At 46.2% G+C, this 22,288-nt stretch overlaps 2 non-coding genes across 2 annotated transcripts; both read right to left on the bottom strand.

Annotated features, from left to right (window-relative positions):
* Positions 1-4,833: 4,833 nt before the first annotated feature.
* Positions 4,834-4,905, bottom strand: trnae-cuc (transfer RNA glutamic acid (anticodon CUC)). The gene has a single exon. It is a non-coding gene; the product is annotated as a tRNA-Glu (tRNA).
* A 5,232-nt stretch (positions 4,906-10,137) lies between these two features.
* Positions 10,138-10,229, bottom strand: trnar-ucg (transfer RNA arginine (anticodon UCG)). The gene is given in 2 exon segments: positions 10,138-10,173; positions 10,193-10,229. It is a non-coding gene; the product is annotated as a tRNA-Arg (tRNA).
* Between the last annotated feature and the right edge of the window lie 12,059 nt (positions 10,230-22,288).

Here is a 22,288-nt window from a genome sequence, read left to right on the forward strand (position 1 = left end):
AGGTGGTCGCTCCAGGTCTTGGTTGACCCGTTCCGTCTGCCCGTTCGACTGGGAGTGAAAGCCGGATGACAGGCTGGCTGATGCACCTGAGGCCTGACAGAAGGCTCTCCATACCTGTGAGGCGAACTGGGGATCTAGATCGGAGACGATATCCGCGGGGATTCCATGGAGGCGGAAGACCTGTCGGATGAGAAGACCTGCGGTTTCTTGAGGGGAAGTGAGTTTAGGGAGGGCCACAATGTACACCGCCTTAGAAAATCGGTCTACCACGGTGTGGTTCCGCGGGAAGGGGTAGACCAGTGACGAGGTCTGGGGCGATGTGTGAGTAGGGACACCAGGTACAGTTAGAGGACGAAGAAGACCCGCAGGTGGTCGATGAGAGAACTTTCCCCGGGCACAGACGGAACAAGCCGAGACATAAGAACGGGTGTTCCCCTCCGTGGACGGCCCCCAAAAGTGCTTCCTCAGGAGAGCCAGGGTCCGATCACTCCCGGGGTGTCTGGTGAACCGGGATGTGTGCCCGCATTGGAGAACCTGAGACCTGACGGAGACCGGCACGTACAGGCGATCGCCGGGTCCGTTACCAGGGTCCGATCACTCCCGGGGTGTCAGGTGAACCGGGATGTGTGCCCGCATTGGAGAACCTGAGACCTGACGGAGACCGGCACGTACAGGCGATCGCCGGGTCCGTTACCAGGGTCCGATCACTCCCGGTGTGGCAGGTGAACCGGGATGTGTGCCCCCAGTGGAGAACCTGAGACCTGACGGAGACCGGCACGTACAGGCGATCGCCGGGTCCATTGCCAGGGGCCGATTCGTCCCGCTGGGCTTCCTTTACCTTAGCCTGGATCTCCCAAGTGAGGGTGGCCACACTCAGGATGGTGGGAGGATCGTCTCGGGAATGGAGGTGATATCCGTGGAGTCATGCTGGCGGGAAAGCGCGACCGACTTCCCGTCCTTGGATCCTGGAAGGTACATGAGGGTAAACTTGAACCGCCCAAAAAACAATGGCCAACGGGCCTGGCGGGATTTCAATCGCTTGGCGGTCTGATTGTGCCCCAGGGTCTTATGGTCAGACACACTCGCAGAATAAAGAACTCAGGGACCAGAACTGTCTTCGAACCCGTCACTCGCAGAAATAAAAACAGGGACGATGATAGTCCTCGACCCTGTTACTCGCAGAAAAGAACGGCGACCCAAGTCTGGAGCGGGCCAGGTGGATTGGAAAGGGGCACTAGCATGGCTGAGAGAAAATCCACAATGGTTGGTGTTTTACGGGTTAATGGGAAAGGTGCATCCTAAATAAGAATAAATATTGGAAAGGGCGGATGAGGCAACCATGGCTGATACCAGAAAGTAAAGACAGCATAAAGCCAAAAGTGAGGGTTTATAATGTAGCAAGCATTAGAGGGAAGCCGGAGGTTTGGGACGCTTTCAAAACTGGCCAATACTGGAGAAAATACCTTTGTTCAGACATATGAATATTAAAAGGGATGCGAGTGTGGCTATCAGAAAGCTGGAAAATGACGCGGAAGAAGCAGTAATGGGGGGAAAAGAAAAGGGACGAACTGAATGAATATTTTGCGCCATTCTGCTCTGTGGAAGACGCCAGCATAATGGCAGGCAGCGAGAAACACGTGTCAGAGGGCATCAGTGAGAGTGGATGTTATCACCTGGAGAAGGTGCCTGTGAAGCTGAAAGGACAAAAATTAGATGTCATCGGGACCAGTTGGACTACACCCCATGGTCCTGAAAGTGGTAACTGGAGAGTTTCTGTAGGCACTCCTTCACGTATCATTATTTACATACAACAGCTCCATAGCAAAGAAAGCCCAGCAGCGTCTCTACGTTCTGCGAAGGCTGAGGAAAGTCCATTTCCCACCTCCCCCCATCCTCATCACATTCTACAGGGGTTGATTGAGAGCATCCGGAGCAGCTGCATCACTGCCTGGTTCGGAAACTGAACCAAAAATGATTGCAAGGCCCTGTAGCGGATAGTGAGGTCAGCTGAGAAGATTATCGGGGTATCTCTTCCCGCCATTACGGACATTTACACTACACGCTCCATCCACAAAGGAACCAGCAATATGAAGGACCACAAGCACCGCTCCTACAAACTTTTCTCCCTCCTGCCGTTTGGGAAAAAGGTACCGGAGCATTCGGGCTCTCGCGACCAGACGATGTAACAGTTTCACCCCCCCCCAAGCTATCGGACTCCTCAATACACAGAGCCTGGACTGACACCTTACTGCCCTATTGTCTTGTTTATTATTTATTGTAATGCCTGTACTGTTTTGTGCACTTCATGCTGTCCTGGGTAGGTCTGTAGTCTCGTGTAGTTCTATTCTGTGTTGCTTTTTACGTAGTTCTCTCTAGTTTTTTGTACTGTGTTATGTAACACCATGGTCCTCAAAAAGTTGTCTCATTTTTACTATGTACTGTACCAGCAGTTATGGTCGAAATGAAAATAAAAGTGACTTGATATTCGAGAATAGATGCTGATGACTGGAGAATTATGACTGTCACTCCACTCTGAAAGAAGGAAGTTAGGCTGAAGAAAGGACAATAAAAGAAAGGCAGCCTGACTTGAACGTGATAGATAACTCAAAAGATTCCAAGCAGTTTGAAGATCAAAGACAGTTGAGGAGAAAGGGAGGAGATTTGTCAAATAGATCATCGTGCGGTACGGTGATGCACTTTGGAAGAAAGGATAAAAACGTCTCTAAATGGAGAAGGTTTTCTGAAATCAGAGGTGCAAAGAGACCTTGTGCAATATTCCCTAAATGTTTACTTCCAGGCTTAGTCAGCGGTAAAGGAAGGCAAATGCAATTTTAAAATTCGGTTCAGGAGGGGTAGAATATATAAGCAACAATGTAATGTTGACATATGTCCGTCATTATAAACCTGATTCTGATCCCGACCTTTATCCCCAACAATGGAAATCTCCTTCAGTTACGATACTGACGGCAGTGTTATCGCTCCACATTCACGTTCTGACGTAACTGTGTTGGAACAAATTCCAAAGCTGTCGAATTATACTATTTGTATTGGAATGATGAATCACCTTTTCCATTACCGAAAATAAGTACAACCATCACTTCAGTTGTAGTGCTACGGTGGGTGCAATGAACATTAATGGAGCTGCGGTGGCCGAGTGGTTAAGGCGTTGGACTTGAAATCCAATGGGGATTTTCCGCGCCATGTTCGAATCCTGTTTGCAGCGCTCAAACTGCAGCGCCAGGGAATAGAAACCTCACTGCCAATAAAAATTTAACATCCTGGCTGCTGTCTGTGTTCATTTGACAACTACGTACCAGCCGGCAGATTTAGAGATTTTTACACTCATTGTGCAACTTTCATTTCTATTACGACTCTGACCAATCCCCCTCTGGGCAGCATAAACGCTTTGTAGTTTGCAGCTTTATCGACTTGTAAAACTAAAAGAATCAAATGCAGAGAACGGATATTTCAGCGTCAGTGTAAAGAAGTGGACTTCATCCTTTTACTGAAGTGGGCAGCACGGTCTCTGAACGTGAAAAGCTTTCGCCGGTTTCATATCCCTCATTGTACAGACTCCCCATTGCTCTTTTGTCCAGCGAGCGACCCCGCCTATTGCCATAGACAAATCGGTTCGCTGACCTTCCGTCAAAATCACCCTCGCCAATTGTCACTGAGCGGTGTAATTGTCCGATATCAACAAATCTCGTCAAATGACGTGCAACCTACCTAGCTCCCATTCGTGTAGGCAGATGTCAATCCACCGTGTTATCCAGTTGCGGAAAGGGTTTCACCAAGTGTTGTTCCCTCCCACAGACTCTGACTGCTTCTGCCTCCCAAAATCCAAAACTCAGTACAATGTCCCATTATATAACATTAATATCAATATGCTTCTGATCGAAGCTTGGGGCGCTGTCAGGGCGTCGAAATAAAGGCGGGCGACAGAAGTTTATCTCCTCTCACCTGGGGAGACGGTCGAAGATTTGGTGGAGGTGACCGGCCGACTTTTGACTGGCAACTGCTGTATGGTGGGGGGGGGGAGGAAGGATTGAGAAAAAGTCTGGGCCAGCCTGATCTTATTGAATGCCGGGGCGGGCTGAAGAGGACTAGACACTTCCCTTCTTTCTGTTGTCTGTCTGTTTAAAGAAAAGGAATAAACAGCCCTTTCTTGGGCCTGGATGCTCTCCCGTGGATATAATAGTTCGCAATCTATGACATCAGTTTGCCTGAGGAATCATTTCCAAGCCTGAAACTGGCACAAGATTGAAATCCATCTTTTGTTCATGATGCAGAATTGTACAATATATGCGTTGCGTACTGTCTGTCTTTTCGAGCCTGCAATGATGCTGCAAGTGTTTCATTGTACCTGTCCCTCACCGTCCCTCTGCACACGGCAATAAACCCGACTGGACCTGACAATACTCACTGAGATTTGAGCAGTGATGACCCCGGGCAGATGAGTCAAGGTGATGTCGGCAAACTGAGTGAGTAGGACCAGAGTCCAATATGGGAAATGTATGGTCACCCTCTTCTACAGAGAGACAGCATCTCTGAGTGGATTGAGTTGCAGTGAGCAGTGAAGAAGTTCAAACCTACATTGTATCGATTGCAAGTTATTGTCTGTAAGACCTCGCACAGTTATTTCCAGCTTTATTGAGACAGCACCTGCGATATTTTTCTCAATGTCATGTTCTGCTCACATATTTTGTGATTTTATGGTGCTGAATCAGGCGGATGCAGATTAAGCATAGACAGGAATCGGGTTGTTGTGGAAGCAAGTTAATACACAAAATAATTTAAAATAAACACATTAAATTACAGCAGGCAATATCTTAATTCCCTGACCGGGAATCGAACCCGGGCCGCGGCGGTGAGAGCGCCGAATCCTAACCACTAAACCACCAGGGAAGATGATAAAGTTTTGACTAAAGCAGTAGACAACTACCAAACCAGCAAAATATGAAATGAAACCTATAGATGAATAATAATGAATAAATGTGATAAATATTGTCACGAATCTACTGCTCAGCTCTTTGCAGACCGCGTGCTCACCCAATGCTTCAGGTTAAGAAACACTCTGGACTCTGAATGAATCGGTGGGAAGCACTCGTTCTCCAGTGTCTTTATAAAGATTGTGACGTTCAGATTCTCTTATGAGCCCTGGGTCATTTTTGTTTCTGTCTGTCGCCTCGAAACAATTCAGTAGTCGGCCCCCGATTCCCGCGACATTGTTGCCGATACATCTGGTGTCTTGTTCCTCACCCTCCGGCTGGGTGGAAGTAGGAGAAAGAAAACCAGACGTTCAGAATGCCCGAAGTATGGTCTGGGGGTGGAATGGTAGGCTTTCCTGATCGTGCTCTAACAGTGGTCGAGTGTGCGGGAGCCCCTGGTACTGAGGATGATGTGCTGATGACAAATAAGCCTAGATTTCATTAAATAAGCCTGATAGAAACCCCGCAATGATTTGAAAGTCCTCAGGGTAGGCAGTTCCTTGTTTGCTGCCCGCAGCACTCAGTACATGGTTTGCTTGCTTAACATCTGCTCTGGCGGTATGTGAAGTGCCGTCCGGATCAATGAGGAGAACCTCTCGGTAAGCAGCACCGACAGAACTCAATCATTGGATGTTGTGATTGGGCGAACAAGGGTGCGGCAAGACCGCTATGTACGGAGAGCATGAAGAGTTAGTCATGAAACAACACCGCCGTTCCAACCCCCCACCCACCCCCCCCCCCCCCCAGCACCACAATACCTTCTTATCTTCTCCGAACGGTGGATTGAGAAGCCTTCCGGCTGTTCCACCGAACTGAGCCATGTCTCCATGAAACAGAGAGGACAGCAGCCCCTCATTTCCCTCCGAAACTGTAATGTTGCGCTGACGTAATGCATCTTGTTTTCAAGTTATTGGCCTTTGGCTAAGAAGATGCCGGGTAGAGGATGCTTCATAGCCCGGCGATTTAGTCTGGCTTGAAGTCTTCCGAACCGACCTCTTTTCCGGCAATGGTAATGGTTGACCTTCGCTGATCGCTGAAAGGTGCCGCACCTGCATTCCCGAGAGTCAAGTCCGCCTGGTCCTTCAGCAGCTCGTTAAACTGCCGATTAATTTAGACAGATCAACAGAACATTTCTTACAGGGAAATTAGGGGTTTCAGATTGCAGCGACAGTGGTTCAAATGAAATACATCCAGACATTTTGCGAGCTGTCGGCAATACGTCGCGTGTATCGCCAGTGCCATCGTGGATATTTGGATTTATAAACAAATCTCAAAGTCGCTAAAAACTTTTCAATAATGTAGACATGCCTCTCTTACTTTTGCCTACAAAACGCATCAGCTCGCAGATCATGGTTAAATACGACCTGTCTTTGATCTGTACAGCAAATGGAACAACGATGTATAAAATGCAGGCCGTTGAGTCTAACAGCGTTGGTGGAAGAGTTCAGGAGGGGATGCGGATGTTGGGATCTGTCAGCATTTAGACAGGCAGAGGCTAATTTGAGGTAATCAGGTGGTTCCTAAATTTGTAAATGACATCAGTATCGGTGGTGTCTTGGACAATGAAGCGGATAGACCAACTTAGAAAGTGGTCAAGGATTGGCAGGTGGAATTTAATTTGTCAAGATGTAGCACTATGTAAAGTTAAGGCAGGGCAGTTCTTGCATAGTAAATGGCAGGACACTGGGAATATAGCACAATCGGATAACCAAGCCGAAGGATGCATATTCGCTGAAACCGGTTATACACGTAGAAAAGGCATAAGAAGGATGCCATGAGACTGGAAACATACCGGGAAAGTTTCATGAGAATATTTCTTTGAAAACTCGATTACTATATAAGGATAGTTTGTGTAAGCTGAGAGATTTCTCCTTGCTGCATAGGACGCCGAGGGATGACGTTCACGACGGTCACAGATAGACGTCAATATGTTTGTTGTGATGTGTCTAGGGTGATAGTATAGTGGGTAGTGTTTGTGGCTCTCACTTTCGGCGAAGAGAAAAGGAGAGCTGAACGTGTAATTCTCTCCCTGCCAGCGCATAGCCTCTCCGACAGAAAGCCTCATGGAGTGTCTACTCGCTGGCGACGCAGGCAAACTGAATTACTTTTGGACGCAGGCTGAACTACAAAGGACAGGGAGGACGTCTGGCTCCTGAACACGGTGCGTGGACGCGTCCTGGTGCTCGTGTACAGATCCCTATGGGCATCCTCGGGAGAGACGAACGCTATGGGATTAGCACGGACAGCAAATCCGGAATGGAGCTCCTTACCGGCTGAACGTCACAGAACGCCCTTGCGGCAATATCCCCTCACGCTTATCTGGGTTGAACTCCATTTGCCACTTCTCAGCCCAGTTTTGCATCTTATCAATGTCCCATTGTAAACTCTGACAGACCCCCACACTATCCACAGCACACCCAACCTTTGAGTCATCATCAAATTTACTAACCCATTCCTCCACTTCCTCATCCAGGTCATTTATAAAAATCACAAAGACTTGGGGTCCCAGAACAGATCAATGAGGCACTCCACTGGTCACCGGCCTCCATACAGAATATGACCCGTCTACAACCACTCTTTGCCTTCAGTGGGCAAGCCTGTTCTGGATCCACAAAGCAATGCTCCTTTGGATCCCATGTCTCCTTACTTTCTCAATAAGCCGTGCACGGTGTACCTTAGCAAATGCCTTGCTGAAATCCAGATGCACTACATCTACTGCTCTACCTTCATCAATGTGTTTAGTCACATCCTCAAAAAAATCAATCAGGCTTGTAAGGCACGACCTGCCTTTGACCAAGCCATGTTGACTATTCCTAATCACATGACGACTTTCCAAATGTCAATAAATACTGCCTCTCAGGATCTTTTCCATCAGCTTACCAACTACTGAATTAAGCCTCACTGGTCTACAATTTCCTGGGCTATTTCTACTCCCCTTCCTGAATAAGGGAAGAACATCTGGCAACCCTCCAATCCTCCGGAACCTCTCCTGTCCCCATTGATGATGCAATGGGACGGTATGATCCCGAAATTAAAGGGATTACGTGTGATTAGCGTTTGTTTAAATGTGGGTGCATATTATTGACAACTACAGAATATTGAAAGACTGCGAGAGTATGGATGTGGTGGGAATAATTCACATAGTGGAGGGAGTCTAGGACCAGACGGCACTGCCTCAGAATACAAGGGCGCCCCTTTAGAACAAAGATGAGGATAAAGTTCTGCCTTCTCGGGAACTCATTGCTATGGACGGCTGTAAAGGCGGAACAATTGGGTTTTCTATATAGCAAAAGTTTCTGATCAGTCAGTGTGTCAAAGGTCACAGGCAGAAGGCGGGAAAATGGGGGTTGAGGGAAATAATAAAGCAGCACAAGCTACAACAAAGGAGTCAATAGCCCCCCCCCCCCCCCAGCAACGTTTCAGCAAAAATCATCATCGCCCACCACCCACCATGTAAGCAATGGCAAAGTCCCGAAAGATAGATGTGCACAATGGTGGGAGAGCTTTACCAGACATGTACTGGGCCGAACCCACCAGAGTCTGTAGGAACTTACGTTCATTGACATTGATGTTCCCATACCAAGCTATGAGGCAGCCAGTCGATACACTCGGTATTACATTTACAGAAATGTGTCAAGTTTGCAGATGTCCTGCCGATCTCCGCAACTCCGACGAAACCAGAGGCACCGCCGAGCTTCCTTCTCTTTTGCACTTGTGATGGGTCCGGGGCAAACCCTCTGAAATAGGAACACCCGGGGATTTGAAGTTGCTCACCCTCATTGATCCTCCGATGAGGACTGGCTCGTGGACCTCTCGTTTCTTCTCCCGTTACTTCACTTGCATTGAGTGGGACGTTCAAGGGCGGGGTGGAAGCCGGAGGCGAAGTGGTTGACATTGTCGAGCTCAGTGTGAATGCAGGAATCGGCAACAATACATTGGTCGACGTAGCGCTGGGAGCGCTGGGGTGCGTTACCGGGGAGGGTCTGGTACATTGGTTTGGTAGATTGATGTACTTAGGGAACGAAAAGGGAGACATATCTGGGACCCATGCCGGTGTCCATGGCGACCCATTGAATTTGGAGTAAGCGGGAGGAGCCGAAGGAGAAACTGTTGAGGTGAGGACCGGTTCTGCCAGACGGAGGGTGGTGATGATAGAGGGGAACTGGTTGGTGGTTTCCTTTCGAAATGTGGAGAGTGTTAAGGCCCTCTTGATGAGGGACCGGAAAGCCATGGAGAAAATGCGACGGTCGGGGCCAGGGAATCGAAAGCTTGTGAGTTGATCGAGAGCACAGGAAGCTTCGCGAATGTAGGTGGGAAGGGGCTGCATTATGGAGCATAGGTTGGACTGGTGCTGTAAGAACACAGGATAGTGGGGCAGGAACTGGCAGAGACAATGGGCCTAACCGGACATTCAGGCTTATGCATCGAGTAGGAGGTCGGAGCGGACAGTTCAGGGCAATGGAAACACGAGTTATCCACAGTGAATGGAGTTTCTCCGGAGTTGATGATGTCAGTGATAATGCCGGATGCAGTTCTCTGAATATCCGGTGTCGGGATTCTTCGAGGTGTATGCATCATGATAGGTGTGAAAGTTCCCGCCTAGTCTCAGCCAATTGGAGGTCAGTCCGTCACTCTAAAACAGCAGCACTTTGTCAGCAGGTTTGATGGTAACTTTGGGACCGGTGCTGAGAGATTAGAGGGCAGTAAATTCAGTGGGGGTAAGGTTCGAGAAGCGGTGAAGATTCCTAATGTTGAGGCGGTTGATGTCTGCTCGGGAATTAGTGATGAAGACATCCCACAGCAGGCAGATAACCAGCGTGCTGTGTCCGAGAGGACGAAGGTTGGAACCAGAAGAAATCACCCTCAGTGCTGTGTGGTGAATTCTTGCCGATAAGATCTGCTCTGAGACGGAGCTGAATGTGAAATTAACTTTGCCTTCCCAGCAGCAGCTCCTCCTGAAGGTCTGAGAAGCTCCAGCAAATTGTTTACGTGTCGGCAGAAATACTACACAGACTAGACACTTAAAATTATATGTTGCGTAGAACGAAGACGATGCATTACGTTTTCCCCGGGGGTGGAGTATTCCGATTAATCCCCACGCGGATAATCATACTGCAGGGAGTGAACAGAATCCGCCAGTTTGTCAAAACGACCGTGGCAGGACTCGAACCTGCAATCTTCTGATGACTTCCATCATTCAAGCACCGAAGTCAGACGCCTTATCCATTAGGCCACACGGCCGTATTCTGCGAGAAAGGCCAAGGGGAAAAATGGGGAACACACTGACTGCTGCAAGGCGTTTCCACCTGTAAAATCATTTGTTGGCCGAGCTAAAAGTACTCGCCTGCAGTGATTTCATTCCTAGGTGAACATTCGACCATTTGTTGTGTCAATATCTCTCCATGCATTCCTGCTTTGGGCTGTTCAATATTCCATTTCTGTCACACAGAAAGGAATTGTCAAAGGCACACGTCACTGTCTTTTGCAGCGGCGTTATATTCTGGGATTGGAATCAGTGACAATGGTCCACCACATTCAATACATTGTTGATCGAGTGAACTCGATTTGTTTTTAGGTCTTTCAGACGTTGGTTTGTTATTCCAGAACCATGTAACCATTCATTTGTGTCGGGAAAGCGTTAGGATGTTTGGATCTGCTGCTCAGCACAGCCGGACGAGCCCTTCAGCGTGTCTGTAATGTGGTAGCTATCAGGTTATTGCATTTGCCCAGTACACAGAAAGTACCCATTCTCTAACCTGATGCCAAATTCCTATAATATCTGTTTACATGAAATCGAGCGATATAATGACAAAGCTACGGAGATTTCATTTAATTCATCTTAATTTATCTTATATTACAACTCAAAACACTCACAGGTTCTTCAAGTTAAGGAGCACGGAATCGATCCTTTTGCGTTAGCACGTCCATGGCGTCTGTGTCTGCATTAGCTATTTCCCTGTTTTATGTGGTTGGCACAAATCTCTCTAAACTGTCCATGGCCTCAGGTTTAGCAGATCATTACCTGAACCTGCCACCACAGTTAGTTGCTCTAATTAGATTATGCAAGAGCATGAATCTGGACTGATTCCACAGAATGGTGTGGGGGGGGGGGCGGTTGGTAGAGAAATCAGAGCCTTTTCATAACAAAAGGCTACTTGTGTGACAGTAGTCTCAGGGTTAGCAGATAGTCAACTGAAGCTTTCGGTGTCCACGTTCAGTTGCTCTGATTAGATTATCCAAAAGCAAGAATCAGTTCAGAGTCCACAAAATGGTGTGGGGGTGGGGGGGTGTTAGAGATATCAGTCCCAACATAACAAATGGCGACTTGTTTGAGAATGGTCTCAGGTTTAGGAGTGTTTTGGAGGGTTTTGCTGAGCTGCGAGTGCTGTAGCGCTCGGAGGGTTTCACAGAATTGGGGAGTGATGTAGGGGTTGAAAGGGATTTACGGATGGCGAGGGGTGATTGGGTGTTTCTCTGCCACTGTGGAAAAGTACTTTACTCGTAGTACCAAGGTGGAATTTCTATCTGTAACGAAATGAAACTTATATTGTAGCGGAGTTTTTTTTTTTGCTAATAATGATCATGCAATATTATACTGAGGGAACCTGAGTACCTGACTGCAGACTGCAGGCATTACACTGTATTCTATCTGCAACTTCATTGCCTGTTCTCCACACCTGACTGAGACCTTCTGCAGACACCTGGTTTGCTCTCAGCTACCAGTCCTGCACTTACGTTTGTATCATCTGAAAAGCTGGTCACCAGGCCATAAATTCTGATCATTGATCCAGAATCCAGAACTGATCATTCATCCAGATAGTTGATATCTAACATGAAGAGAGGCGTTCTCAATACTGACCCCAGCAACATACCGTTAGTAACCGGCTGCAAAGAGTGTAGGCTCGCATTGTACTGACTCTTTGCTCTTGCCAGTAATCCAACCATCGATCCATGCCAGTATCATTCCTGTAATACCATGACCTGTGATGTTGTTAAGCAGTCTCATGTGCAAAACCTTGCGAAAGATCATCTGAAGATTCATGCAAACAAGGTCCATTGCCTTTCATTTCTCTATCTGGCTTATTAATTACTCGAAGAATTCCAACAGATTTCTCAGGAAAGATTTCCCCAAAGGAAAACTCATGCGCCTCTAAGTAGACCGAGAAATCATCCTGAAAGGAATCCAAAGTCTTCCCAACCACTTGAGTCAGACCATCTGTTCCGTCATGTCCTTTCTTCTTCCTCCCTCCTTTTAAAAGAGTGGAGTGACGTTTGCAACTTTCTCGTCCCGCAGAAATTTTCCAAAATCAAAAAACTCTTGAAAGATCATTACTCCTTCTGTAATTGAAACATGAGGAGGCACTTCTTCACTCAGAGGCGGTGATAATGTGGAATGCAAGTGGCAGTATCGATTTCAACAATTCAGTGAATTTGGATGGATACATGGAAGCGACGGGTACGGAGGGATATGGTCCGGCTGGAGATTGCTGGAACTAGACCGATTACGGGGTTGGCACAGACTAAATTGTCCGAATGGCATTTTTGTGTTTTAGTGTTCTATGGCTCTAGTGCCTACACAAACACTTCAGCTACCTATTTCTGAACAATGGTCCAGGAGTCTTATCTACCTTCAGGACTTTCAGCTTCCAAAGCACATTTTCTCCTCAGTAATCGCATCTATGCTCACTTCTGCCCCCTCTGCGCTTTAATTATTGGTATTCGTGGCGAAATAGATGGTAAGTCAGAGTAAGAGGTGTATGGGGCAGGGGTGGAAGTACAAGGTGGTTCATTGATGAAAATGGGAGGGCGTTGGTGAAGTAAAATATCTCCTCAGGATATATCTTCTATAACGAAACCAGGATTCAGAACTCCATGACGGCATGTGTAAAACTAATAAGTATAGAAAGATAAACATAATCCAGGGAAATGACGAAATGGTCACTATAGAAGATTAAGTTAACCGCTCACGTCCCTCCATTGAAAACATCCCGGCGAGGTGAGCAGACAAGTTCCTAGCAAACTGAGAAGTCAGTCCGTTTCGCGATGCCCGAACTTCCAGTTTTACCAGCTTGAGCTGAGAAACAAAAAAAATAATAATTGTTTTTATATGTTGACAAATCCTCCATAGGCGGACAAACGCTGCTTCATCATCAAAGGCAGAGCAATTAATTTAATCAATAATATTTATATCTAAAGATATAAACACGAACATTGGACAAAGTAAAACATGAAAGTTGTAATAGAGCTGGTAGAATCAGCAAGATACAATACAAGCAGGAGATGGGCATGAAACATGAGACCATAAGACGTAGGAGCAATTATTGGCTCATCGAGTCTGCTCCGCCATTTCATCATGGCTGATCTAATTTTCCACGCAGCCTCAATCTCTTGCTTTCTCCCTACATCCCGTCATCTCCTGACCAATGGAGAAGCTATCAAACACTGTCTGAAATAAACGTACTGAACTGGCCTCCACAACTACCTTTGGCAACGAATTCCGCAGATTCATCACTCTCTGGGTAATCTCATCTTCGTTCCAAAAGGACGCACCTCCATTCAGAAACTGTGTCCTCTGGTTCCAGTCTCTCCCACCATAGAACATTCTCTCCACATCCAATCCATTGAGACATTAGATAGGTTTCCATTATGTCACCCATCAGATTCTCTTCTTATGACAAGATATTCAATCCTGGAATCATTGTCGTAAACCTCCGTTAAACTCACTTCATGTTAGCCCATCCTTTCTAAGATCGGGGCCCAAAACTGCTTACAGTATTCCAAGTGAAACCTCGCCAGTACTTTATTAAGCCTCAATATTAAGTCCTTGCTTTTATCTTCAAGTCCTCTTGAAATGAATGCTAAAATTTGATTTTATTTTTTCACCAACAGACCTACGCAACCTTTTCTGCGTCCCTGTGCGTCCTTTCTAGAAACTTACAAGTATATCGGACACATGCGATCTGCTGGATACTGCAGATGCTGGGAATCTAGTGCAGTACAGGGGCTCAGCAGGTCAGGCCGCATTTATGGACGGGATCAAAGTTTTGGGCTAAGACGTTGCATCAGAACTCATGATACGCGGGTTTCTGGAATACCAACAGGCAAGTGAAATATAAAGTAGTGCGATAAAGGGAAAACATGAGAAAATTTACTGCAAGGCTTAAGAAAATTTACCAAGCAGATCTCCATTGTATAGCAAATACATCAAAGGCAATAAACACTTCAGCTACACCAATTGCTTAAGTATTATTTCGGCAAAATTTACTATTTCCCATTCCGATCTGAAAAATTTACAAATGAAAAATAGGAACTGAAATGACAAATTAAAAAAATATTGTTTGCAAGAAGCCCCCTTAGATTAAAACTACCGAGGGCAGAAGGAGGAAAAGCTATACAGACTTTAAAAAAAATCACCCAACAGTCTGATAACACTTCTAAAGTACGTACTTGTATATAAAGAAATAAACAGGATTCAGCACTCCATGACAGTATATGGAAGTCGGCTAAGAAATACAGACCAGAAAACTTAAATGAGAGGCCAGTTCAGAAAAATGAATCATCACTATGGAAGAAAACGTTAACCATTGTAATTTAATTAAACAAATTTGGCAGGGGGATGGGAACCGGAGTGATGGGGCTGAGGAAGGGGAAAACTGAAATAAATCCGAGATCGTGTGCAACATAGATGACAGAAAGGACAGTCAGGAGATGAGACGTAATCACAGCCACTGGGATGAGTTACAGGACAATAGAAGTTTGGTGCAGTTACAATAGAAAAAACACATACTGAACTGAAAGTGTGTTATTTGAATGCACGCAGAATAAGAAATAAAATGGCCGATCGTGAAATTCAGCTGCAGGCTGGAAAGTCTGACTTTGTGGCCATCTCTTAAACTTGGCTAATGAATGGCCATTCTTTGGGAGCTGAACGTCCAAAGGTATATGGTGTATCGGGGCAAAGATAGTAGAGTTGGCAGAAGAGGTGAGTGGCCCTGCGTATAAGAAATAATATTAAAACATTCGAAAGGATGACATATGACTGGAAGTTGTAGAGTCTCTGTGGGTTGAGGAAACAACTGGCGAGTAAATATACCGCAGTGGCAGCTGAATACAGGCCTCCAAACAGCAGCCGGAATGTGGTTTACAAATTCCAGAAGGAGATTGAAAAGGCGTGTCAGAAGGTCAATGTCATGATAATCATTGGGGATTTTAACATGAAATTTGTTGAATGCCTAAGGGACAGCTTTTTAGAACATCTTGTCGCCGAGCCCCTAAGGGATCAGCTGTGCTGGAGTGGGTGTTTCGCAATGATCCGGAGATGATGAGACAGCTTAAGTTTCAGGAACCCTAAGGGAACAGTGATCACAATAAGACCGAGTTCACTTTGAAATCTGAGGAGGAGAAGCTAAATTCCAACGTGTCGTTATTTCGGTGGAATAAAGGAAATGGCAATAGTATGAGAGGGGAAACTGCCAAGGCAGAACGAAAAGGGACACTGGCAGGAATGACTGCAGAACAGCATTGGCTGGAGTTTCTGCGAAAAATGTTGGAAGTGAAAGAGATCTATTTCAAATAAGAAGAAATTTTCGAATGGAAGAAGAACACCACCGTGGCGGACAAATGAAATCAAAGCCAAAGCCAAAACAAAAGTGACAGCATACAAGGAAGCCAAAGTTAGTGGAAGATAGCGGATTGAGAAGCTTTTAAAAACTTGCAGAACGAAACTAAGAAGGTCATTAAGAAGGAAATGATAAATTATGAAAAGAAGCTGGTGTCTGATATCAAAGAAGATAGGGAGTTATACAAAAAGTATATAAGTATATAAAGGGTAAAAGATATAGATATAGGTAAGATATAAAGGGTAGCTATAGGACCAATGGAAACTAATGCTGGAGTTATAGTAATGAGGGCCGAAGAGATGGCAGAGGAAATGAATATCTTGCATCAGTCTTCACAGTGGAAAACGTCCGCAGTATACCAGATATTCAAGAGTGTCAGGGAAGTGAGGTATGTGCAGTGAAATTTACGACTGAGAAGGTGTTCAGGAGGCTTAATGGTCTGGGGTTTGATAAATCACCTGGCCCTGATGGAATGCACCCCAGGGTTCGGAAAGAAGTAGCTGGAGAGATTGCGGAGGCATTAACAATGATCTTCCAGAAATTGTACTGAATGACTGGAGAATTGCAAATGTTACTCCGCTACTTAAGAAGGTGGGAGGCAGCAGAACTGAAACTATAGACATGTTAGCCTGACATCAGCGGTTTGGAACTTGTTGGAATCGATTGTTAGGGATGAGATTACGGAGTACCTGGAGGCAGCTGACAAGATAGGCCAATGTCAGCATGATGTCCTAAAATTACTACATTCTTTGAGGAAATTGCAAACAGGGTAAACAAAGGAGATGCAGTGGATGTGGTGCGCTTGTATTTTCAGAAGTCCTTTGACACACAAGGCTGCTTAGCAACACAAGAGCCCATCGAATTACAGGGGAGTTACTAGCATCAGTGGAGCTTTGGTTGCTCGGCAGTAAACAGGGAGTGGGAATAAAGGGATCCCATTCTGCCCGGCTGTCGGTTACCGATGGGGTTCCACAGGGGTCTGCGTTGGACCCGCTCCTTTTTAAGATGTATGTCGATTATGTGAATTATGTGATTAATGGAATTGCAGCTAAATTTGCCGATGATACACAGATAGATGAAGGTCTCAATTAAGCGGCATAGTGTCCTCAATTAATGAAGGGAATTTCCGGACATTTTAACCACTTCGTTTATATTCTTCAAGAGTTGTCCCAAATAAATTGCTACCCAAATTAACTGATGCCGTAATTAACTGAAAATATAAAAATACAAATAAATAAATAAGTAAGTAGTACCAAACCAAAAATAGTTCCTGCTCGTCCAGGAAACTGATGTTGGAGGGGGACATGATGGTCGTAAAAGTTGAGTGTGTGTCTTCATGTGTCTGTACCTCCTCTCCAATGGTATTAATGAGAAGAGGGTTTATCATGTGTAGTTGCGTGTCCTTACTGTTTCCTTTCGAAGGGATCCTCGATGATCGGCATGCTAGTGTTCATGATGGGATTTTTTCAAGATTCAAAAACGTTATTGTCATTCTAACCGTACATCAGCTCTGCAGGGCAGAATGAGACAGCGTTTCCCAGTGGCAGTGCAATCATGACATAACAATAGCAACACTAAATAATAAACATAACAATAAATAGTAAAACACAACAGCCACATGTGAGTTAAAAAAAGTGTCCAGTGCAAGTTAAAATTGTCCAAAGCAGAGTCAGGTGGAGCAGCTATTTAGCAGTCTGACTGCCTGTGGGAGGAAGCTGTTCAGTAGCCTTGTGGTTTTTGTTTTGATGCTCCTGTAACGTTTGCCTGATGGCAGAAGAGCAAACAGTTCATGGAGAGGGTGTGTCGAGTCTTTAATGATGTACCGTGTCTTCTGGAGGCATCGACTCGGAAAGAGGTATTGAACGGAAGGTAGGGAGACCCCAATAACCTCTCTGCTCCCTTAACCACCCTCTGCAAGGCTTTTTGTCGGCAGCACTGCAGCTGGAGTCCCAGGTTGTGATGCAAGACGTCATCACAATCTCAACAACGCCTCTGTCGAATGTAGTTAGGATGTTAGTGGGGAGTGAAGCTTGTTTAAGCTTCCTCAGAAAGTGCAAACTCTGCTGGGCCGGTTTCACAATCCCAGTGGTGTTTCTGGACCAGGTGAGATTGTCCGAGATCTGCACCCTTAGGAGCTTAATGTTTTCCACTCTATCCACTGTGGAGCCGCTGATGCTGAGGGGTGTGTGTTCAGGCTGAGACCGTCTGAATCAGCGATCACCTCCTTGGTTTTGGTGACATTAAGCATCAAGTTGTCACTGCACCAGCTCTCCAGGTGTTTGACCTCCTCCCTGTACATTGTTTCATCATTTTAGCTTATGAGCCCCACCACTGTGGTATCATCAGCAAATTTAATGATCAGGTTCTCCTGGAATCTGGCTGCACAGTCATGTGTTAGCAGTGTAAACAGCAAAGTGCTAAGGGCACAGCCTTGTCGGGTTCCAGTGCTCATTGTAATGGAGTCAGAGATGTTCCTGCCAACACGGATTGACTGTGGTCTCTCTGTCAAGAAATCCAGAATCCAGCGACACATGGCAGTGTTAACCCAAGCAGCGACAGTTTCACCACTAGACTCTGCGGGATGATGGTATTGAACGCTGAACTGAAATCAATATACAGGATTCTGGTATAAGTGTCTTTGTTGTCCAAGTGAGAGAGAACTCTGAAGTGTGGTGGATATTGCGTCCTCCGTAGAGCGATTTTGACGATAAGGAAACTGTAGAGGATCCAGCGATGAGGGGAGGCTGGCTGTGATATGCTTGACAAACCGTTCAAAACATTTTATCACTATGGGGGCCAGTGCGACGTGACGGTAATCACTCAGACAGGCTACCACTGCTTTCTTTGCTACAGGGATGATTGTGGACGTTTTGAAGCATCTGGGGCAATGGCTTGACTAAGGGAGGTGTTGAAAATGTCTTTCAGGACATCTGCTAATACATCAGCACATTCCTTGAGCTCACTTCCAGGGATGTTGTCGGGATCTCCAGTTTTTCGTGGGTTGACGAAAGGGTCCGCCGTGTGTGCTCTGAATCAATGATTGGAGCCGGCGGGTCATATGGTAAGAAGGGACAGGCTCTCCCACTTGCTTTAGTGTTTAATGCTTCCAAGCGTGCAAAGAATTTGTTAAGCCTGTTTGGAAGAGAGACGGCGCTGTCATCGGTTTTCTGCCTGACCTTGTAGTCTGTCAGAGCTTTAATTCCCTGCCACATCCGTCTGGGGTCACCTGTGTCGTAGAAGTATCCATGCATTTTTCGCTTTCCTGATCCCTGGTGAAAGCGCAGACTTGGCTGAGCGAAGCGTACTCCTGTCCCCCGATCTTTAGGCTGATTACGGGCCTTCAGTAGTGAACGCTCCTCTGTTGCCATCCATGGCTTTTTATAACCACGTGCGGTGAAGACTTTCATCACAGTGACATCCGCCGTGCATTTGGATATGTAGCTGATTACTGCCTCCGCATGCTCCTCAATGTCTACATGGTCATCATAGGAGGCTGTTGTTTTGAATATGTCCCAGTCTGTGTGCAAAAGACATTATTGCAGTGCAGTATTGTAGACAGTGTGCAAAAGACAGCTGAGGCTGCTCCTTTTGGCCAGACCCCTTTTCTCTGCTCTCACACGTTTAAGCACTGGTATATATGCTGGTGTTAACATGACAGATATGTGGTCAGAGTGGCCAAGATGGGGGCGGGGGGCTGCTTTGTATGCCTGCGGTGTGTTGGTATAAACCAAGTCCAGTGTGTTGTCTGCCCTGCTTTTGAAATCCAAATATTGCAGGAATTTGGGGAACACAGTCTTCAAGCTGATGTGGCTAAAGTCCGCAGCAATCACCACAAAGCCGTCCGGATTTGGGGATGCGGACGGATTTCGGGTGTTTTCTCTAATACGGGGCGACATAGCGAATGTTTGATCGAACAGATTGAGGTCTATGCTTCAAATATGGGAGCGCGGAAAGCATTCGCTGGGTGCACGGAATTGGGGATGCGGACGGATTTCGGGTGTTTTCTCCAATACGGGGATACATACTGAATGTTGGATCGCACAGATTTAGGAGCATCCTTCAAATGTGGGAGTGCGGAAGCGTTCACTGGGTGCCCGGATTTGGGGATGCTCGCAGTCTTAGGGGTGTGATCTGGAAAACGGGGGTGCACCCGGATCTGGAGCTGAAAAGCAATGTTATGTTATGTGCGGATTTTTAATGTAGAGGCAGTCATTTTTTTTCTCAACTGTTTGAAATGATTCCTGCTCTGAGATTTATTGATATGTCCGCCACTATGGAGGTGCACACTAATTTGGGGATGTTCGTTGATGTAACCGTGTGTCAGCCTCTCTGGAGTTGCAAACCAGTTTCGGGGATGTGCGGAGATTTGCGTCTGTCGGGGTGTGTGGAGTTGCCCACTAATTTGTGGGGTTCAGGCGTACTTGGTGGTGCACATGGATTTGGGCCTGCGCACTGATTTAACGTTGCGTGTGGATTTGGGGCTGTGCACAGATTTAGGGGTGTGTTGGTGAAAAACGGTTACAAAAATGTGTATGTCGGTTGATTTGGAGAAATGATAAACTCGAGGCTGTTTCATTTGTATACGCCTAAGCAATGAATGCACTTTCAATGTTGAACTTTGTTCTTGCTGTATTAGTAATGTGGATAGAGTAATTTTCTGAACTTTTTGAAAGGTTTCTTGCTCTGGGATAATCAAATGTGAATGTGGGGTGTCAACAGGTTTGGCCAGATTTGGGGTTCATATCGATTTAGGGATGTGCGCAGATTATGGAGTGTGTTGGGGAACATTGGCGCAGAGGAATTTAGGGTGCACTCGGATGTAGGAGTACGTGCGCAGATTATGGAGTGTGTTGGAGAATTTCGGTGCAGAGGAATTTAGGGTGCACTCGGATGTGGGAGTACGTGCGCAGATTTAGGGATTTATTGGCGCATATGGATACAGACGGATTTGGGGTTGCCAGTGGGTCTCGAACTTACTTCATTTACAGGTATTTTCATTATAGATGGACTTAAACTGAAACTTGCTCGGTCTATGTCTCTAATATGGAGGCAGAAATTCCGTGAAATGTTTGAAATGACACGTTCTCTGAGATAATGAAATATTCAGATGGGGGTTTGAGCAGGTTTGCGGGTGTACGCGGATTTTGGATGCACAAGCACTTCGGGGTGTGCGCTGATTTATGGGCGTGTCGTCAGATCTGTGGCTGCGCACGAATTTGCAGTGTGTCGGTGCATTTGGACATGTGACGTGTCTCAGGAATGTTTCATTTCTAGATACTTGATTAATAAATGTATAAACGCACTTTAAACTGAACTTTAAACTGTTTCTTTAACGAGGAGATAACTATTTTGTGAACTATTTGAGATTATTATGATTTTTCACTCGGACAGCGATGTGTGCATATGGGGATGTCAGCGCGTTTGCAGGTGTACAGGGATTTGACAATGTATGCATTTCGGGATGTGTCGTCAAATACAGGTACGATCACCGATATGGGAGTGTCGTTGGAGTTGAGGTCGTGGCGATTCTCAGGATTGATTCGGAAACCCCCTTTCTTCCCGGACGTCTCAGTAAAGGGCTCCTTCGCCCTCGCCGGCAGTCTCCAACTCAGCGCCGAGAAACCCGCAAATCTCCAGCCTGGTACGTCTGGGGTTTACACGCTCGGTCCCGCCAGACCGTGAGATCGGGATGTCCCGCCCACCCACGCCTCAGCATTTGTCTGAATGCTGTGCGTTTTGCTGCCCTGTTACAGCTCGTCACACGAGACAACAAATTCACACGGTACGCAAATAAAAGAAGTTTATTTAGAGCTGAAACATTACTGAATGTGCACAGGCTGGAGCACAAAATTTCCAAAACCCGTACTCATCGATCCGCAGCAGACTCCCCACGTTGTCTCCACCGAATCACGGTCCCCACCTAATCGGATCCTACGACCTGTCCTCTCCGGAGTTTTCGCCGGGAAGTAAACTGTTAACTGATGGACATTTACGTTCGAGTGCGGGATTCAATATCGAAAGCGGTATGCCGGGTGACGAGAGCGGGACTATGAAAACAATAAATGAAAACAAAGGGAAAGGCGAGTGTAATAATTGGTCGGAGATGGTTGTCGAGGGCTGGGTGACGACAGTTCCGAAGCTGTGTCTCCCATAGGTTTTGGACCATAGAAACACAGAAGATTACAGCACAGAAACAGGCCTTTTTGCCTTTCTTGGCTGTGCCGAACCATTTTCTGTCTAGTCCTACTAACCTGCAAGTGGTCCATACCCCTCCATATACCTCTCATCCATGTACCTGTATGTTTTTCTTAAATGCTAAAAGTGAGCCCGCATTTACCACTTATTTTTCCAGCTCATTCCACACTCCCACCACTCTCTGTGTGAAGAAGCCCCCCCCCAACCCAATGTTCCCTTTAAACTTTGCCCCCTTCACCCTTAACACATGTCCTCCGTTTTCTTTTTCTCCCCTAGCCTCAGTGGAAAATACCTGCTTGCATTCACTCTATCTATACCCATCATAACTTTATCAATTCTCGCCCCATTTTTTCCACGCTCCAGGGAATAAAGTCATAACCTATTCAACCTTTCTCTGTAACTCAGTTTCCTAAGTCCCGGCAACATCCTTGTAAACCTTCTCTGCACTCTTTCAACCTTATTAATATCCTTCCTGTAATTAGGTGA

This window comes from Hypanus sabinus, unplaced genomic scaffold (assembly GCF_030144855.1).
Source record: "Hypanus sabinus isolate sHypSab1 unplaced genomic scaffold, sHypSab1.hap1 scaffold_326, whole genome shotgun sequence".
In the NCBI taxonomy this organism is placed as follows: Eukaryota; Metazoa; Chordata; class Chondrichthyes; order Myliobatiformes; family Dasyatidae; genus Hypanus; species Hypanus sabinus.